An 18,840-nucleotide genomic window follows, 5' to 3' on the forward strand; every position below is an offset into this window, starting at 1 on the left:
GCAGTGAGCCTGGAGCCACTGGTGCCCATGAGCCACGTTTGAGGAGACCGGCTGAGAATAAAGCTAATTCAGAAACAAACATAACTGAGAGATGACAGCAGACACCTAATAATGTTTTTTCAGTGCCTGGATCCAGCTATGCTTCAAGTCCCTGACTTTTCAGTCAATGAGCCTTTCATTTAGGCTCTTTTCTTTGATCACAGAGGTCTAGCTTGGTCACTGTGCACACAGTAGGCTCTTGGGAAATATCTATTTAATGTTTATTAAATGAGTTTTTCCCTAGGGCAGCTGCTCTGAAGTTCTCCTGGAAAACATATACCTACCTTAGTCAACAAATGACTGACATCTATGACCTTCTTGTCAGCACCCAATAAATGTTAGCCATTATAATTTTTATTTTTAAAAGTCTTATGATCTTCTTGGCCAACCTGAAATTACCCCCCAAAAGATGCTTTTGTTACTTGCACTTTCCCCATTTTGTTCAAATAAACATCTCCTTCTAGACTGTTCTAAACTTGCTCAAGTCTCATAAGGGAGGCCTTATTAAGGGAGGGCATAGCAATCATTTATTCTACTCCCCACATAGACATATTATGTGCACTTTGGAATTTCTTTATCTTGTGGTTAACTTATTCAACATAGAAAAAGACTTAATTCTCAAAATATATAATGCAGTCCCATTGACTAGATACATACCTCTGTCAAAGCCAGAGGTCATGTCACCTTCTTAAATAGGAAAAATAGTTTGTTGTTGCTCTCTTTTATGTTAACCTTTTTTTCTCTTGTTTTATGAGGATTACTAACCTGCAAAAAGCACTGGCGTGTGTGAGGTGAACCAAGTTTTTTTAAAATATATTTTACTGATTATGCTGTTAGAGTTGTCCCAATTTTCCCCCTTGACCCACACCATTTTGTACCCCCATTCCTTCCAGCAATCCCCTCCTTAGTTCACATCCATGGGTCATGCATATAAGTTCTTTGGCCACTCCATTTCCCATACTGTCCTTAACATCCCCCTATCTATTCTGTATTTAACAATTGGTGCTTATTAATCCCTGTACTTTTTCCCCAGTCTCCCTCTTTCCCCTCCCAACTGATAACCCTCCAAATGAGCTCCATATCCATAATTCTGTTCCTGTTCAGCTTATTTGCTTACTTTGTTATTTATATTCAATTATTGATAGTTGTGAATTTATTTCTATTTTAATGTTCATCATTTTTATCTTCTTTTTCTTATACAAGTCCCTTTAGCATTTCATATAATAATGGTTTGGTGATAATGAACTCCTTTAGTTTCACCTTGTTTGGGAAGCACTTTATCTGCCCCTCAATTCTAAAGGATAGCTTTGCTGGATAGAGTAATTTAAGTTGTAGACTCTTATCACTTTGAATACTTTTTGCCAGTCCTTTCTTGCCTGCAAAGTTTCCTTTGAGAAATCAACTGACAGTCTTATGAGAACTCCTTTGTAGGTAACTATCTGCTTTTCTCTTGCTACTTTTAAGATTCTCCCTTTATCTTTAACCTCTGGCATTTTAATAATGATGTGTCTTGGTATGGTCCTCTTTGAGTCCACCTTGTTTCAGACTCTCTGTGCTTCCTGGACTTGTTAGGGAAGTTTTCTTTCATTATTCTTTCAAATAAGTTTTCAATTTCTTGCTCTTCTTCTTCTCTTTCTGATACCTCTGTGATTCAGATGTTGATACATTTAGAGATGTCCCTTAGGACATCTTAGGGACATCTTAAGATGTCCCTTAGCCTGTCCTCGTATTTTAATTCTTCTTTTCCTTGCTGTTCTGACTGTTTTGTTATTCCTTGTGTTCCCAATTGTTGGTTTGATTCTCAGCTTTATCCTCTCCACTGTTGGGTCCCTACATTTTTCTTTATTTCACTTCATATAGCTTTCATTTCTGCTCTGATCTTTTTTTGTTTTGTTGAAGAACCAAGTGACTTCCTGGAGCATCCTGATAAACAGTGTTTTGAACTCTGCATCAAATAGGTTGTTTATCTCCATTTCATTTAGCTCTTTTTCTGGAGTTTTATTCTGTTCTTTCATTTGGGCCATATTTCTTTGGCTCCTCATTTTGGCAGCCTCCCTTTATTTTGTTTCTGTGTATTAAGTAGAGTTGCTTTGTCTTAGTGGCATGGCCTCTTGTAGAAAAGTGCACCCATCTGGATGAATGTGGCTTCTTTAAAGCTTTAGTTGTCAGACTTCCACATAGCTCAATTTTCTGACAATATTGGGTGATATTTGTTGTGTAGTCTAGTTGTAATTGTTTCTGTAGTTGTGCAAGGAATTTACCTATGCCTCCATCTTGACTAGAAGTCTGATTGGACCAAGTTTTGTGAAGAGTTATTTTAGTAAAGAATCAGGGATGTTAAAGCTACTTATAGAATTCAAAGAAGATGGACACTTGCCTATTAAACCAGCTATTGTCAGCATCTGTTCTGGACAAAACAATTATACTCTTTAAGCAATTGTGAGATGAAATTAAGTCTGCTTCATTTCCCATTATAGATTAAAGTATTTCTTCTGATGATACATTAATTGGTGCAAATGTTCCCAAGACTAAACATAATGAAAAGAGTAGCAACCTATCCAGCCAAAGTAGGAAACTTGTGGCACAAAGAGTGAATAGGAATGAATGGACACTGTTCCTGCACTACCATCATCATCTTCATCAAAATATTTTCATATCAGAAGGCAGAGATCCCAGAGAATCAGCAGAGAAGTGCAAGGCTAGAAACTGACCTCATGGATGAAGCAAATTTTTACAAGTACTTATCAAGACAGGGTAAGGTTAAAGGGAAACATCCTTATTTCTCATAGCAGTATTGTTATTAGTATAGATCAAACAAATACGTACTGTATGAGTTGTACTTTAACAGAGGTCCAAGGCTCTGTTGAACATAGATATATAAGCATAGATCAAAACAAGAAAAAATTCAGTGCAATTCATGTGCAGTAACACAGAGATTAGCAAGATTGTTAAAAATGGGGCCTGCAGAGTCAGTACCTAGAAAGTACTGAACTGATGTCTGCTTTAGGACTTGTCCTAAGAGGTCAGGTCATATTTTGAGATCTGGAAGTTCACTAGTGCTGCCCTAAGTCATGTGGAGAAAGTACTCCAGGCCCAGCTGAACACAGAGCCAAAAACCTACAGTGATCTGCCAATCTGAATAGAGAGTGCTAAAGGATGACTAAATCTCCAAGGAGAACATACTCAGTCTTACCTTGAATCATCTTAAAGGGTTCTGGTGTCTGACACAATGAGACATAGAAAACCTTAATGCAAAGACAATTAAACACTATAACATTTTGTGGAAGGAGAGAGCAGGCTATGAACTCCCCCTCACCAGGAATTCTGAAAACATATATCTTTGGTCAATGATTTAGGCCTTCCCCAGCCGGGACCTGCAGGAGATAAAGTCTGGAACTTTATTGTTTTTTCTAGATTGTCTCATTACTTTTATTTAATATGTAGAAATGCTTCACAGATTATTTGGTGTTCTAAAAAGCTTTAAGAAGTAAGTCCACAGAATGAAATATTTTCATATTCTAAAAATCATTGAATTAGCATATGACATGATACTGTATATAGAGAACCCTAAGGATTCCACCAAAAATCTATTAGAACTGATAAATGAATTCAGAAAAGTAACAGGATACAAAATAAATATTCAAAAGTCAGTTGCATTTTTATACATCAATAATGAACTACCAGAAAGGGGAACTAAGAAAACAATATCATTTACAATTGCATCAAAAAAATTTTAAATACCTCAGAATAAATTTAACTAGGGATGTGAAAGACTTGTACCTGAAAAATTATAATACACTGAAAAAAGAAATTGAAGCAGATATGAATAAGCATAGGCATATACCATTTTATAGATAGAAAGAATTTGCATCATTAAAATATCCATATTACCAAAGTAATCTATAAATTCAACACAATTCCTATCGAGATACCAATGGCATATTTCATAGAACTAGAACAAATATTCCAAAAATTTGTATGGGACCACAAAAGACCTTGAATACCCACGGCATTCTTGATAAAGAATAACAGAGTTGGAGGAATCACACTACCTGATATCAAACTACACTATAAGGCCATAGTAATCAAAACAGCATGGTACTGGAATAAAAACAGACATATAGATCATTGAAACAGAATAGGGAGTCCACAAATAAACCCATGTCTTTATGGTCAATTAATATGTGATGAAGGAGGTAAAAATATACAAAATGGTAAAGATAGTCTATTCAATAAATGGTGTTGGGAAAATTAGACAAATATATGCAAAAAATAGAACTAGACAGCCTTTTTACACCATACACAAGAATAAACTCAAAGTGGATTAAAGACTTAAAGGTAAAACTCAAAACCATGAAAATTCTAGAAGAAAACATAGGCAGTGAAATCTTGGACATTTCTCAGAGCAATATTCTTTCTGATATGTCTCCTTGGGCAAGGATAACACACACACACACAAATGGGACTACATCAAACTTTTGTTTTGCAAAAGTTTGCAAAACCTTAAAAAGTTTTTGCACACACACAAAAAAACCCATCAACAAAATGAAAATACAACCCACTGAACAGGAGGATATATTTGTCTATGATATAGCTGGTAAGGGGTTTATATCCAAAATTTATAAAGAACTTATACAACTCAACACCACAAAAACAAACACTCCAGTTGAAAAATGGGCAAAGGACCTGTATAGACACTTCTCCAAAACGACATACAGATGGCCAATAGACATATGAAAAGATGTTCAACATTACATAATCATCAGAGAAATGCAAATGAAAACCACAATGAGATATCACCTCACACCTGTCAGAATGGCTATCATCAATAAATCAACAAGCAAGTGTTGGCAAGGATGTGGAGAAAAGGGACCTTCATATACTCTTTGTGGAAATGCAGATTTTCACAAATAGCCACTCTGAAAAACAGTATAGAGTTTCCTCAAAAATTAAAAATGGAACTGCCTTAAGACCCAGCAATTCTACTCCTAGGAATATATTTGAAGAAACACAAAACACTAACTAAAATATATATACCCCTAGGTTCATTGCAGCATTATTTACAATAACCAAGATTTAGAAACAGCTCAAATGCTCATCAGTAGATGAGTGGATAAAAAAAGGCTGTGATACATTCACATGGTGGAGTACTACTTGCCCTTAAAAAAGAAGAAAATCTTACCTTTTGTGGCAGCTTGGTTGGACCTGGAGAGTATTATGCCAAGTTAAATAAGCCAGTCAGAAAAAGACAAGTACTATATGATTTCACATATCTGCGGAATTTAATGAACAAAATAAACTAACAAACAAAATAGAAACAGACTCATAGATACAGAGAACAGATTGACAGCTGTCAGAGGGGAGGGGGATTGGGGAGCTAAGTAAAAAAGATGAGGGATTAAACACAAAAACCCAAATCTCATACACAGAGACAATAATATGGTTATTACCAAAGAGAAAGGGGAGTATGGGAGGTAGAAAAGGGTAAAGTGTGGGGGTATATGTGGTGATAGGAGACTTGACTTTGGGTCACGAATACACAATACAATATACAGATAATGCATTATAGAATTGTACACCTGAAACCTGTATAATTTTATTAACCAGTGTTACTCCAATAAATTTAATAAAAACAAACAAATAAAGTTCATTGAATTAAACAAGAGAAAGCTTATACACAGCAGGTAAATACATATCTTTAAAAGGCTGACAAAGTAATCACTGTTTTACTGATGAATGCTTCCTCAGAGGGTAGTGATTTGCCTGTCCATCTCATGAAGGGAATCAGCTGTGGACATAATTGGCCCACTGCCAGTATAATCCATTTTCCACTTGGTGGCAATAGCATGGGCTGCCAAGACTGAAGCAAGCTAACAATCCCATTAGAGTGAGCTTCATTCCTCTCCCTCCAATTCTCCCTGGTGCTTATTGACATTCTTGTTTTGTATTCAAAGCTGCTACTGTGGCTGCTGCCTGAGTGAGTACTGCTTCTGTTAGCAATGTGGCCTTTCTTATATGCAATGGTGGCTAAACAGATCACCCCTTGACCCAGAGTCATCCCTAACTTTGCCTATTGTTGTAATGGGTCATTGGTTGGTGGCAATGGCAACAAAATAAAGTTTGCTCCTCTCTGGGGTTCAGGAACTCTGACCATGAATCCCTGGACTTCTTCATTCAGCGTGAGCTGTTTCCCTTCTCTTTGCTGTACTGTGAGTAGGTGCTCACCAAGACTGGTCCCTATCCTTCCCCAGGAGAACCACATGACTCCTGGCTCATTGACTTGAGTCTATGAAAGAGCTCTTAGAAGAAATCTGCTCCTATCCCCTCACTTTTCTGAAAAACAAATGGAGCTCAGAACAGGAAACTGCATGGCTGAGCTCACTCAGGAAATTAAGGCTAAGCTTCTCCAGCCTGTTTCACAGCCACTTTCTTATCAATGATAACACTAAGAAGAGCCATTGATACTGAACATTGATGTGTGCTGGGCACTTAACATATATCATTTCTGATCATCGCCACCATTCTGCAGTTAGGCATCATTATCCATTTTCACATGTTAGAATACTAAGTCTCAGAGAGACTTGAATAATTTGTCAAATTATTTGTCAAATAATTAGTTGACTTTGGATGTAAACCAAGGTCTGTCTGTCTCAAGAGTCCCCTGCTCCTTCCCATCATGACAGCAGCACATGGAACAATCTAGCCCCCATCACTCTCAGTCTCCTAAGGAAGACTCCTTAACACCCACTCTAGCCTTCTCCCAGGGGGTGACCTTACTTCCTCTTTTATGCCCAAAGATGATTGACAATGATGACATCCAGTTACAAAGTCAAAAGTATCTTAGTCTCTCACAAAAACTCTATAATCCCACTCAGTAACCACTATGAAATCAGGATGTTTCAGCTATGTGTCTGCATGTGCCAACCACAGCAAAGCCAAGTCTCAGGAGTTCCAACATTAGGGGGGACAAATAAACTATTCTTCAGGACCTGCTCTGCTTTGCAAGAGTAATTTTCTTAAGATTTCCTGGGAAAAACACTAAGTTTATGGTCTGACGCTGATCCTGATTTACTCTTATGTTGACCTTGAAAAGTTATAGAAGCCCTCTGAGCATCTATTTCCTTGAGTATAAAACAGGCTACTGACAACCTGATGGGAATGTTATGAAGACATAATCATGTAAATGTCCTAATACCAGGCCCTCAATAAATGAACATTTCCTTTCTTTTCCCTTCCTTCTCTTTTTCTCTGCCCCTCTCTCTCTTCTAATCACCATGGTCACTTTTGCTGACTGGCCAATCTATTTTCATGCCCCTGCTATCACCAAAGTTCCCTGGCATTCTGTGTTTCCTCTACCACTATACTGCCTTTTCCTTCTGTATGATACAGAAGGACCCAGGGAAAACAGACTAACATTGACCTCATTGTCTTAGAAAACTTGGATAAGAGAGCTCATGAAAAGAGGAAATAAGACTGAGATGTCAAAATCAAAGATGTTCACCCTGGCTGGTGTGACTTAGTGGATTGAACACTGGCCTGCAAACCAAAGGGTTGCCGATTTGTTTCCCAGCAAAGACATATGCCTGGGTTGTGGGCCAGGTTCCTGGTAGGGGGCATGTGAGAAGCAACCACACAATGATGTTTCTCTCCCTCTCTATCTCTCTCCCTTCCACTCTGTCTAAAAATAAATAAATAAAGTCTTTAAAAAATTAATAATATTCATGATAGAAAGACTATATATTTGGTAAAGACTTTTAATGTTCATGGTATCTGATTCAACTCTCATTCTAGACAGATGGAAGTATTATCCTTCCCCATCTCCCCTGTAATTGCAGTTGGGTTGGGCAATCACGTTCTGGCCAGTGGTCTGTGGGCAATAGTGCTGTGTATCACTTCCAAGCCACAGTATTTAGTTGCTCGTGCAAGGTTTCCCGAACTTGGTCCTGTCTGCCAAGGTGAACTGTGAAGTATCATGTTGAGATGGGGCATAATAAAATGGTCTAGAGTGATTACATGGTGCAGAGCCCATAGTCACCCACAGTGGAGACATAATGTGACCCACAAACACAGTCTATTATCTTAAGCTACCGAGTTTGAGCATAACATAGAGTATAGCAATTCGAACCCTGGATTTCATATCATAGCCTTTGATAACGTTTTGTCTTGTTTGGGGGATTTTGGGGGGGGGTTGTTTTTTGTCCCAAGTAGCACATCAGTGCCCTTATAGCTTTCTGGGGAACAAGCATTAAACTGAGAGGCAGGAAGCCTGTGAAATGAGTTTTAGTTCTAACTAATCTATCAACTAACTGTAGAACCTCAGGTTATTCACAACCTCCAACTCCTTAGTTTCCACACCTATAAAATAAGAGGTAGTATATCCTGATTTGGACTTCCAGTCAAAATGGAGGTGTAGGTAGGTACACTGTGCTTCCTTACACAACCATATGAAGAACAACAACAAATTTAAAACCAAGATACAACCAGAACTGACAGAAAATCAAACTGTATGGAATTCTGACAACCAAGTGGTTAAAGAAGAAACATTCATCCAGACCAATAGGAGGGGCACAGATGAGCAGCCGGGATGGAGAGGACTCATGGCAAGGTGGCAGATAGCAGACTGGGTGAGGCAGCACCTGTCAGAGCAGGCAGCCCCATATTTGTGTGCAGATAAACCAGGAGGAACAACTGGAGAGCGAGACAGACTGCACAACCCAAGGTTCCATAGAGGAAATAAAGCCTCAAAACCTTTGACTATAAAAACCTATGGAGGTTGAGGTGGCAGGAGAAACTCCCAGCCTCACAGGAAAATTTGTTGAAGAGACCCACAAGGTCCTAGAAAGTATACAAACCCATCTACCCAGGAATCAGCACCAAAAGTGCCTAATTTGCTTGTGGATAGTATGGCAAGTGGCTGAAAGCCGGCTGAGAGCAGAGCAAGTGGCATTGCTCCCTCTCTCAGACCCCTCCCCCACATACAGCACCACAACACAGCAAAGTGGGTTGTTCTGCCCTAGAAAATACCTAAGGCTCCACCCCTTACTACTAACAGCTGTGATGAGACAAAGTAAGATGGCCCAAATGAAAAAATAGATCAAAACTCAAAAAATACAACTAAGTGATGAAGAGATAGCCAACCTATCAGATGCAGAGTGTACAACACTGGTAATCAGGATGCTCACAGAAATGGTTGAATATGTAGCAAAATGAAGGAAAAAGTGAAAGCTATACAAAGTGAAATAAAGGAAAATGTATCAGGAACCAACAGTGAAAGGAAGAAAATCAGGACTCAACTCAGTGGTTTGGAGCAGAATGAAGACATAAACATTCAGCCAGAACAGAATGAAGAAACAAGAATTCAAAAAAATTAAGAGAGGCTTAGGAACCTCCAGGACAACTTTAATGTTCCAAAATCCAAATCATAGGGGTGTCAGAAGAAGAGGAAGAACAAGATACAGAAAACTTATTTGAAAACACAATGAAGGAGAACTTCCCTAATCTGGCAAAGGTAATACACTTCCAGGACGTCCAAGAAACTTAGAAATTTTTCCAGAAGTTGGACCCAAGGAAGCACACATCAAGGCATATTGTAATTACATTACCCAAAATTAAAGAGAAGGAGAGAATCTTAAAAGCATCAAGAGAAAAAGAAACAGTTAACCTACAAAGGAGTTCCCATTAAGACTAGGAGCTGATTTCTCCAAAGAAACCTTGCAGGCAACACTGATCTGGAAAGAAGTATTCAAAGTCATGAAAGGCAAAGACCTACAACCAAGATTACTCTATTCAGCAAAGCTATCATTTAGAATGGAAGGGCAGATAAAGTACTTCCCTGATAAGGTTACGTTAAAGGAGTTCATCATCACCAAACCCTTATTATATGAAATATTAAAGGGACTTATCTAAGGAAAAGAAGATGATAAAAAATATGGACAGTAAAATGAAAGCAAACTCACAACTATCAACAATTGAGCCTAAAAAACAAACTAAGCAAACAACTAGAACAGGAACAGAATCACAGAAATGAAGATCACATGGAGGGTTATCAGTAAGGAGGGGGAGGGAGGAAAATGGGGGAGGAGGTACAAGGAATAAGAAGCATAAACGGTAGGTATAGAATAGACAGGGGGGAGTTAAGAATAGTATAGGAAATGTAGAAGCCAAAGAACATGTATGTACCACCCATGGACATGAACTAAGGGGGACAGAGAATGTGTGTGGGAGGGGTGTTGCAAGGCAGAGAATAAAGACAGGAAAATGGGACAACTGTAATAGCATAGTCAATAAAATATATTTTTGTAAAAGAGGTAGCATATCCCCAAATGTGGGACACATAACATCACTGGTACTTTAGTTTCTTGCTACTCAGAGAGTGGTCCAAGAACCAGCAGCACCAGCATCACTATGATTGTGTTAGAAATGCAAATCTTTGAGTCCCACCCAGACCTAGTGACTCCAATTCTACATATTTAACAAGATCTCCAGGTGATTTCTACACACATTAAAGTTAGGAGAAATGCTGATTTAGATGGTAGTAGGACTCAGCACTAAATGGCCTATAATTACAGAGCTAGGAAGTTAAACCTTTTCCACTTATCTTTCAAATCTATCTGATTACTTCATGGAGAAAGTCTCAGTTTGATGCCAACATGTCTTTAATACCTTTCTAACAGTTGCTGATTTTCTTTTTAAATAAGGTGAAAGCAAGTTTCAAATTATCTGGAAAGTGATAGTATTTAGCTTGACTGTAACCATACTGTTTTATTTTTACTGTGTTTATTTAAATGATTATCTTGTATTTATGGCAACAGATACCTGTTTTCTATTTAAAATAATGTTAGAAACCTCTTTAAAACGAGTTTATTTAAGTATAAAAGTGATGGATAGAGAGAAAACACTTAATAAATATGAAGAAGTATTTGCTTTAATGTTTCCTTCCATGTCAGGAACTCCTCTGACACTCCAGACCTCTCTCCCCAGCTTTACCATTAAGCAACTTTATTCGCTCTGCAAGCGGGGGTAGGGGGGGTTGCTATATCTCCTTGTGAATTTGGAAGAAATAAAATGAACATGCTCAGGTCAGCATCCCCTTTCTTCTTCTTACTATTTAGATACTCAAATGATAATTACTCATAGATAATTTAGCTTATACACTGGTAGGATACTAACAGCAGGTTACTTATTCAATATATCTTTACTGTGTGCCTATGGTAGACTGGGATCTGGTTCTGTGTCTTCTCTTCTCCTGCTTCTCTGAACCATCTCTCCTTTTAAAGGGTTCTGGACTGGACCCTGGTCAGATTGTTGCAGTAGCTTTGGTTTGTCAGGTTCTGAATCTTCCCAGAGTCAAAAATCAGGTGAATTGATGAGCTGGGAATTCTTCTAGAAGAAAGTATCAAGTACCCATCATCATGAATCATGAGACAAAAATAGGATATTGTTTCTAAGGCATCTGGCCAATGCCCTCATGACCTAACCCTAATCCAACCAAATTGGTCAATCATGAATGATTTTAGTGATTACCCTGAAAATGGCAAGCTTTGGGCAAAAGGTCTTAGGTAAGAGGGCACTGCCCCTTCCTTGGAGAGTAACAACTTTTGTGTCTGGGCCCTTGCTTTTGTCAGTTTTGCACCACTCAAGTAAAGTGGTGGCCCTTCACCCCTTACAATATCACTCTCTTTTGTTTTGATCAGGAACTTTTCTCAAGTTCTCTGTTTACTTGTTTAGGGTCTGACTCACTCCACTAGTCTGTAAGCTCAAGGAGAGCAGGAACCGTTTCTGTATTGTTTATGGCTGTTGTCTCAAGTATCTAGAACATGGTGAATAAATGAATCAAAACTCCACGTTCCAATTGTTGGAACAATAAAATCGGGATGTGTACTTTCAGGATCTAATTAGCAGTCACTCTAGTATCATTGTTCACACTGAAACTGAGATATGCATCAGTTGTTGCTCCTGTGTGTGTCTCTAAATGTTCAACTACATTTTTATCTACTGTATTTTTATTAATTCATTCGTGAGTGCTCTCCCAACAACTGGAAAGTGTCTACAGTGGCTTACGGAAGTAATAGTCAACAGGTAAAAGACATGAGCTTACAAGTAAAGAGGTAGGGCCCAAGGGAACCATTATCAAGAAATCACTGTTAAGGTGTAACTTTCTACTGTAATCTAGGCAAGATCTGTTCCCCAAGCTCTCCAGTCTGCTCTTTGCTGGGCAAAGTTGACTTGGGCATTTAAAACTAATTTGAAAAAGATTATTCAGTCTCAGAGCAATTTCTGGTGAAATTGCCCAAAATATTCTAAAATGTATACTCATTTGAGTAACTGCACCATTTTATGAGGCAAAATTAAATGATTGCATGTTTACTCTTCCACTTCTCATGTGTTCTCATGACAACAGCGAGGTGGGTAGGAGTCAGAGGCAGCAACTTACCTAGTCTGAACAATTTTTATAAATGATATATACAGAAGCATGGGCTGGTATTTTCTGATCTTCCTAAATATAAGGGATCTAGATGGAACATTCTAAGGACTATTACAAAGAAGTAAACCAGGAAACTGGACTGCCTCTGGAGCTCCGCAGGAGTTCCTGGTTTGTGTGCAGATTTCACTAGGTCAGCTGGCATTTCACCATTCAAAGTACTGATGAGTAACCAAGAATTGCTCTTTTGATGCTAAATATTTTTTAAAATCAGACCCATTTTGAATTTTAAGCCAAAACAATTTTAACCAACAGAGGCAGAAAAGTCTAAACTTGTCCTGAAATACAGGCGCAAACTTATCTCAGATATTAAATACAACCACTGTGACTGTGGCTAGTGCTATTCTAAAACTGAAAGGCTGGGGGGAAAGGAGATTTAATATAGAAATCCATCACAGAAGAGAGTGAAAATTTAAAAATGCAGCATTCAAGCCCTGGCTGGTGTAGCTCAGTGGATTGAGCGCAGGCCTGTGAACCAGACAATCGCGGTTTGATTCCCAGTCAGGGCACATGCTTGGGTTGCAGGCCAGTTTCCTGGCAGGGGCCAGTTCCCTGCAGGGAATGCACAAGAAGCAACCATACATTGATATTTCCTTCCTCTCTCCTTCCCTTCCCCTCAAAAGATAAATAAATAAAATATTTTAAAAAAATAAAAATAAATAAAAATGCAGCATTCACAGCACCATACCCCTTGAATTACATGGACACACACAAGCCTACAGAAATACACTGACATTTTAGTAGCTGTTCATTCTATAACAAATCCCATCTTCTCATCCTTCAAGTTTATAATGCACCTGGATAGAATAAATTTAGGGTTTTCTTTAGTCCATAACGTTAGTAATTTACATTTGTTTGCTCTTTACCTTTTACAGGGTGGTTTCTCATACATTATTTCATTTTAACATCACCACTGTCTCATGGAGAAGGTAGATAGACATTCTATTCCCATTTTAAAGATGAGACTGAGAGATTGAGTCATTTACCAAAGATTTTAGAATAAGTAACTGGCAGGGCCTGAACCATGGCTTCAGATTTCTAATTCTTTAACTCTGTGCAATGTTTCACAGTTTCTTGGGTCTGATATACCTTGTTCCTGCAAGACTCTCATAAATTTAAACTAAGGGGATGTGCCAAGACTTCAGGCCTCCATGCTGGTCCAAGACAGTAATAATAGTGAACTAAATGGTTTTACCAAGACTGTCCTGGCACTGGTCAGTCATTTTTCTGGGGAGAACCCAGGGCCTCTGAGCTAAAACACACAGCCTAAAAGTAGCGTTGAACTGTTCCATCCTAGGGAGGGGGTATCAGTCAGCCAGTATTCTCAAACAAAAGTTCAGTGAATTTGTGTCCAAGGGCAGGGAGTTATATTTCACTAGCTCCCATATATCTTAAAGGCTTGGACTAGAGATGCGAGAATTTATGTAGGTACTTTTCCATCCAAATCAGTCTACTCAATGCATGTTAAATAATTAATTCTCTGATGAGGCCAAACATGTCTGGGTTGGTACCATTTAATCCTCATCTTTTTAATATATAACATAGCTCTGGGATATTCATCTTAACAGAACCAATGGAAAACAGCCTTGTGCCTCTCCTGTCCGAACTCAAACTGGTTATCTGCCTACTCTGACCTCACAGATACCCCCTCTCAAGTTGACAAAAGATACCTCCATTCCACAGACACAAATCACAACTGTCTTATTTTCTGAAATTTATGTTTAACAGAGGCAGGGGAAGAACTCCCATTTTTTGAGTTCCCAATATGTAATAACCAGCACTGCGCTAGACAATGTCAAGATCATTATCATATCTAATTCTCCTAACAGTCTTGTGAAATGGTCATTTTCCCCATGAAAGAAGAATGGCGAGGGGAAGTGAAATAACCCAAGATCACATGGACTGGAATTCCTGATGGGTCTTCACATCTCATATCCATTTACAAGATGTTGAGAACCCAAAGAAAAACCTGGCCTACTTTAGCTTTGAAGGAGGGGGGCTTGATTTGGCGGGGAAGGAGAGAAATTTTCAGCCTCTTCCATCCTTTTTTTCCAAGAATGCTGAGGGAGGTGGAAGAAATTTAAGAGCAGTAAGAGCTCGGGGGAGGAGGTGGGTAAGCTTTCAGAGGGCAGGAAGCAGGTCTGAGTAGCCAGCTTTCCTCAGTGCTGAGTCCAGCAGAGGCGGGGCTGCTGACAGACGCCTTCTCAACACACCGACACTGCAGTCCTGTCTGTTCCTGTTCTCCCAGGGCAGCGCACTGCTCCCATCTCTGGCCCCCTCAGCCTCTGGACAGCCTGAGATACTTAAAGCCCCACGGGGAGCCTCAGTGGGCCAGGGAGGCGTTGAAAATCGAAGATTGCTTGCCAGTGGGGTGTGTGTGTGTGTGTGTGTGTGTGTGTGTGTGTGTGTGTGTGTGTTGGAGGTGGGGGGGGTCATCTGGTGAGAGGCTTGGGCTGAGAAATTATAAGGGGTTGACCAGCCCACGTGACTTCAGGAAGGCGGAGACAGGCGAGCTGGAGGGATGACAGACAGGCCTCAGGCGGGAGGGGGGTGGTATCTGAATAATTGAGGAGCTGTTCTGCAGCAGCGGCTGCCTCTCGCTCCCCGCTCCCCGGGCCACCAGCACCCCGCATCACAGTGGGAGAGACGGCCGGGCGCTCTAAGTGCGGACCGCCAGCCACCAGTCAGGCAGCCAGTTCGTCGCCGCCAGCCCTCCGGTGAGTGCAAGTGCCCCTTCACCGCAGTCTGTCCCCCTCCGCGCCCCCTGCATCCCAGCCGGACCTCCGCAAATGGGATGATCACCTTCGGTTGGACGCACCGGAGAGCCGGAGGCACGGGGAGGGAGGAAGCAGGAACATGGCGCGGAGGCTGAGGGCGCCCTACGGGAAGGGGTCCCCTGGAAGAAGCAAGGAGCTGGGTCGGGGTATCTCTCAGGCTCTGACCTGGAATGGGGCCCGGGCAGCGTCCAGCGTTTGGGCACTTGCGGGAGCTGCCAGGTGGGGCTGAAGCAAATGCAGCCTCAGCGCTGCTGGGGCGAGAGGCAAAGGGGAGCCGCGAGCAGGGTCCGGGTCGCCCGGGTCCCCACGGACGCCTCTTACCCTCGCCGTTATGGCACCCGGCTCCTGCCTCTCGGTTCTCGGCCTCGGAATGAGCCCAAGGAAAAGAAGAGACGCTTTTCCGGCCACAGCCCTGAGGGGAGGGCGGGACAACGTCTGCCCTTTCACCGGAGCGCAAACTCTTCAAAGGGACTCCAGCTGAGCCTGGTGCCCTGACCTCGCCGGTGCGCCCCCAGGGGCATCTGTCCCCAGGGAGCGGAGACCTGCGAGGGAGGCGAGGAGGACGAAATGGGAGAAGTGTCCAGGGACGCTCCCTAGCCTCTGTGTGTGTGTGTGTGTGTGTGTGTGTGTGTGTGTGTGTCGAGGTGGGGGGGAGGTGATGGGCAGCCCCGGGGAAGGATTCTCGCTCGCACTCACTACCCGGTCAGAGCCTCGCCTCTTCCCCATCCCAAAGCACGTCAGCTTCCTGCGAACCCAGAGGGCCCAAGTAGGGCAAAGTGGCCTCTCGGGAGGTATCCCGAACTTCCATCTCCATCCTGAGCCCCGTCAGTGATGTGTATTTTGTATGGTGACTGAAGAGTAAGAGAGAAAGTCGCCAAATGCCTAGGAGCGAAGGGAAGGCCAAGGGGAAGCTGGAACAGCAATCCTGCTCCTGGCACCCTCGACCCTCACTCCCTGCGCAAAGCTTGGTTCGTTGGGGTCTTGAACTGAAAGGTGCAAAGGAACCGGCTCTGGTGAATGGGGTTCTTGCCGAACTCTGGAGATAGTCACTATCTGGAGCTGGCAAAAGACCTCAAAGAGGTAACCCTCCCCACCCCTCCCCCATCTCCTCCTCGGAGTAAGCCGTCCCGGAGAACCGCAGGGCCGGTAGCCGGCTGGGGGCCTGGAGCTGTCCGCGGTGCTGAAAGTTCTCCAAGGAGGGGAGCTTACGCTTCCCGAGAACTGGTGGCTCACCCTTTGCCAGCATTTCCCACTGACAGAAACTGCGTTTGAACCAAACAACAGGGGTCAGATGGAGCGGGCCACGAAGAGAGATGATGCTCTTGCCTCCCTCTGGTAGAGGAGCAAAGGGCGGGACCACTTCAGGATCCAGCTTAGCTAACTTCGGGTGGGTATGAGACGTGCGGTGCCTCGTTCTCTTTCCTCCGCCTGCGCGGTGAATCTTTCTGTTGGCGAAGTGCTGGGAAAGCAGTTAGAAGTGCTGTTCTAATAAACACTTTCGCGGCTTTGGGGGACCAAAGAATTGTGAGGCTGTCCAAAGGAAAAGTCTTCGTTAACGGAGAGACTGGGCTATCTGTTCCTGGCTATGGCTTTATCTCTGTTCAGCACCCTTCTCTCCCCACCGCAGGTTGTTTACATCCTCTAGATAAGATCTCTAAGCATCTCTGCGTAATTGTGGGTGTTTTTTTTTTTTTACTAATCTTTTATATCATGGGCAAGATGGGAAAAGAATGAAGCTAATTCTGAGAGGAAAGTTAAAAGAATATTTATGAACACTTACTATCTGCTGGGTAATAGTATTTCATCTAAACTTTGTAAACTGTGAACCATCAGAATGCCAGAGATTAAAACAAAAAAACCTAGAGTTAGATATCTCAGATCCATGGCTCGGATTCAAACTCAGGTCTGCTTAACTCCAAGGTTCAAGCTAATTTTTCATGCCCTCATTTTGGCACTTGTCTTTCAAAAGATGTTATTCAGAAATGTAGCGAGAGACTGTCAAAGGAGAAAGGACTGCATTCTTTTTCACCCACAACGTTCTTCCAACCTTGTCCTCTTTAATCTGTTTACCCACCCCCGGCAACTCACTCCCACCATACCAACTGCTTTTGTGCGTGCTGCTTGAGATAACACCGGGATTACAAAACCACATTACAGGGCTAAAGCGGCAGGCTTGCCTGGAAGAGCACCAGAGCTTTGAAGAATCTGGGGGACTAGATTCTGAAGGTGTTTTCATACTCAGAGTCATACTCTTGAGTTTCAGGGTAGGAATGACCAAAGGTCATTCAGCACTGTTATTTTACAAGAAGTATTTGAGGACAAAAAGACGGTCATTAGTCTGTCTTGTGAATATTGGGAATGGAACCTAGCGAATTGATTCCAGGACCAGTGCCCAGGGGAGGGCCACTGTACTCCTGGTACCTCAAATCCTCGTTCATGCTGCCTACTTTGATTGTCTTTAACAAAAACATCACCATTAGTGAGTTACATCAGTAATATGTCAAAAATATACAAACACCTAAAATGTAAGCAGTCCTCTTCATTACTTTTTCTTTCTGTTCTTTCTCCTCTGGTTTCACTACTCCAATGTTGCCTGACCCAACATACCAGAGACTTTCCACTTCCCTCATAACAGTTTTCCTGATGACAGCAATTCATAAATGGGGATGACAGCATGACATTTCTCTACTTGCCTTTATGTTGTCTATATTTCCTCGTCTATAATTTGTTCCCCAAAAATAATTCTTCCAAAATGATTTTGGAAAAATAATTTGAGCATCTTCCCATGTCTCATAGGGAGTTGGAAAAGCTTTAAAAAGATGTAGGCAGAAATAAATAATCATTATAAGTTCTAATATTTGTCAAATGTTTACCACATGCTAGGTATTGTATCTTTTCATAAATCATTTTGTTGAATATTCACAGTTCTTTCAAGTAGATAATTCCATTGGAGGTAGTCCTAGAGTTCTCCTCTGTGCTCATATTCAGCAGAACCCGATACTCTCCTCAGTTCTCTTTGCTTCTTTTTCAGCCCATAGTAAAATCTCATCTTCTTTCATTGAATTTTTGCAGCCCTAGTAATTACATTGGCAAGGAGAAAATTTTTATATTGAATTGGATAGTTCTATTCTGCTTCAAATATGTACAGTTTAGAAATCCAAGTTCAATTTAAATGGTACTATTCTGCTCTTTTATTTCTTAATATTTACCACAACATACTCCCATTTGTTACCCTTTACTTAAAGATCCCCATATGCTTTTTAATGCTAAAACTAACATTCTGCTTCAACCCCTCCCTAGAATCAATTAAGGCATAACTCATAATGAAATATTTAACTTCTACTGGCCCCCCTGTTGGGGGATCTTTCAAGGACATCATTACTGGGATGTTCTGGGCCCTGTGAACCAGACTTTTAAATTATCCAAGAAGACTGTGTTCAATGTGGTAGTCCCTAGCCACATGTAACTAAAAATTCAGTTTCTTAATCACACTATTCATAGTTTAAGTGTTCAATAACTACCAGTATATAAGGCTAATGGTTA

At 41.1% G+C, this 18,840-nt stretch overlaps 1 protein-coding gene across 1 annotated transcript in view; it reads left to right on the forward strand.

The window, feature by feature from the left end:
• Positions 1–15,099: 15,099 nt before the first annotated feature.
• SLC7A14 (solute carrier family 7 member 14) overlaps positions 15,100–18,840 on the forward strand; it is a 106,543-nt gene continuing 102,802 nt past the window's right edge. The window contains exon 1 of the mRNA XM_037046538.1: positions 15,100–15,237. The gene's annotated coding sequence lies outside the window, so the exon portion shown is untranslated. The remainder of the gene's footprint in view (positions 15,238–18,840) is intronic.

The sequence above is a fragment of the Sturnira hondurensis genome, unplaced genomic scaffold (assembly GCF_014824575.4).
Source record: "Sturnira hondurensis isolate 20B ecotype Veracruz unplaced genomic scaffold, ASM1482457v3 Scaffold0005279, whole genome shotgun sequence".
NCBI lineage: Eukaryota > Metazoa > Chordata > Mammalia > Chiroptera > Phyllostomidae > Sturnira > Sturnira hondurensis.